This window comes from Montipora capricornis, chromosome 7 (genome assembly GCF_036669925.1).
Source record: "Montipora capricornis isolate CH-2021 chromosome 7, ASM3666992v2, whole genome shotgun sequence".
In the NCBI taxonomy this organism is placed as follows: Eukaryota; Metazoa; Cnidaria; class Anthozoa; order Scleractinia; family Acroporidae; genus Montipora; species Montipora capricornis.
In genome coordinates, this window is record NC_090889.1 from 4,501,619 (window position 1) to 4,504,118 (window position 2,500).

A 2,500-nucleotide genomic window follows, 5' to 3' on the forward strand; every position below is an offset into this window, starting at 1 on the left:
CTCAGAACAAAAACTATGTTTGCTTACTTTTCTGACCGTCAAATTTAACTCGGTAGTAAACTGAGGAATAGATACCTTAATTTAAATGTGAACGTCCAAGCTTTGGCATTATAATATATTCAAACCTGATGTATGTAATCTTTACATGTGTGTACAAATAGAAAAGGATCGAATCGACATACTGAGAAAACGCAGTTGCAAATTTACTAGACACCAAGCTTCTTACATCTTTGCAACACCTGGTAGTTTTTAACATTAACTAATGTCATAGTAGTTGTGAAAGAATAAAACTGTCAGTAACATTAATTTTCCTTGGAATCATCGCAGTCATTATCCTCTGCTGATCTTAAAAAATATCCTTTGAAATTTTTTATTTTGTCTTCCATCGATTGCAGTCGTTCCTCCACACACACTTTCAAGCTTGGAGTGAAAAAATCTTTCTTGTGCAGAAACAAGAGGGCGTTGTAGTGGGAGCGAGGCTTAAGTGTGGTAAAGAAAAGTAAATTAGCTTCCCCAACTTCCAATGCCTTCTTTAACTTGATATCGCCTCCATCTTCTACATCTGCAACTTCCATCATGACTTATTTGCTGCAACAGAGCTTGCTGAGTACATCTTGCCTTCTTTCTTTTTGTGATTTGATTTTCCTTTTTTGGCTTTTTCAGAATTATTGCGGGCACGTTTACGTTTCTGTCAACTTTCAGCACTGGCAAGGCTGAACTTGTGCCCTTTTGCAAGTTCTTCATGAGTTTGGTAGATGTCTTCTCTGACAGCTTCTTATTGGCTTTTGAGACCAATAGTGGCTGATAACGTTTCCTGAATGTAAGCAAACTGCTCCTTGGCCCACGATTTTAGCTTTGCAGACGATGGCTCAAACAACTCTTCTTTCTGCTGCTGTAACTTTGTCTTGATTAATTCCGCTTGTTTGATTTGTTGCTCAACTTCTTTCTTGGCAGACACACAGGTTGAGACTGCGGCCTGGAAGGAACTGGCAGTGACCTCACTTGAGTAATGTAATTTTTGTCCGACAGGTTGGTTATTCTTGTCACTGAAACCGTCAAACTACCCAGCAGCTGTTTCCTTACCCATCTGTCTCTCCTTTCTTTAATCCAGTAGCTGGGCCAGTAGATGTGGCTGGGCTGACTCATACACTTGTGGAAGAATACTGTTAAAAAAATGCTGCCTGGGAAATCTTGGGTGGGGAATCATGAATGTCTTCCACGGCCTTTCTGGGTCTGATGGTTCTTCAGGGAACTCTGCAGTTAACTTACCGCTTTGAAATGTAAGATTTGCCTGCAGTGATTTCCTTGGCTTTCCTAGCTGAGGATGACTTGATTGAGAAGACTGAGAAGAAGTAGTTGGTTGGCAAAGCTTCTCAAAGTTCAAAGACAGCTTTCGCTTGTGTCCCGGTAACACAATGCCGACACTTTGCTCTAGTTCTTACTCTGATAGCCTGACTGCTGTCTCCAGGTCATCAAACCCTGCCTCTCGAAAATTATCAAAGTACTGAGACAAATTAAGTCTAGTCGAGAATGCTTTAAGACTTTCATCAATTGCAGTGACTTGTAGCATCAATTGCATCTACCCGTGAACGCACTTGATAAAAACATATTCTGTCGCGCTTTCAAACAGCTAAACTGTAAAGTTTGCCCGTCCATATTGTGACGGTTTTCAGCTTTTTCGTCCATATCTGACCTTTCTGTTTTCGATTTGAGATGATTTGGATGATTCCTCTCCTCTCTTCTGTCTTTTGTAAAAGAAAACGTGGAATGACTTGAACCGCATTGTTAGGCTACATGTATCTAGCTGTCAATTTTTTTCCGGATGTTATCTTTGACAGCCTTATCAGATGAAAGGGCGCCAGGTTTCCTAGGCTTCTTACAGCCGGGAGAATCACGTTGGTATAAATGTGGCACTAGCATGCGGCTTTCGTGGTCTAAAATGCTGTTTTGGAGGTATGAAAACTATGTTAAAGAATTCACCTAGAACATATATATCACTGCAAAAAAAGCCATTTTTCGAATGATTGAATCTCGCTCTTTTTTTTGAGTAAACTAGTCCACTGACTCAGTATTTTGAGTAAAGTTACTCTAAATATGAGTAAAATGTTTTACCTACCGTAACGAGTGCAAGATTACGAGAAAGTACCATACTCTTATCAGTCGAGTAGGAACTACTCAGACAGGACTGTGTATGATTCAGTCAGTCATTGTTACACCTAATGTGTTTCTGGAGTGTAATAGTCTCATGGATTCGTGTATGCCCTTTCAGAACCCAGCTCGAGTGAATTGTAACTTTGAAAGATGCGTAGCCGCTCCTGTAATTAGGGATCCCTTGAAAGCCTTGAAACAGTTTACAACAGTGTATAATTTCTTTTAATTTCAATTTATTTCCAATAGTTTTGATGAGCATGCACAAACTCATACCCTAATAAGCAAGGATATGATTTTCTTTGACAAGAAACAAATTAAAATTAGTATTCTTGCAATTGTACCTGACCAT

The 2,500-nt window shown here is 39.5% G+C and overlaps 1 protein-coding gene across 1 annotated transcript in view; it reads left to right on the top strand.

Moving 5' to 3' along the window:
- LOC138057986 (uncharacterized) overlaps positions 1 to 2,500 on the top strand; it is a 58,369-nt gene that overhangs the window by 29,055 nt on the left and 26,814 nt on the right. The gene's annotated exons all lie outside the window — the stretch shown is intronic.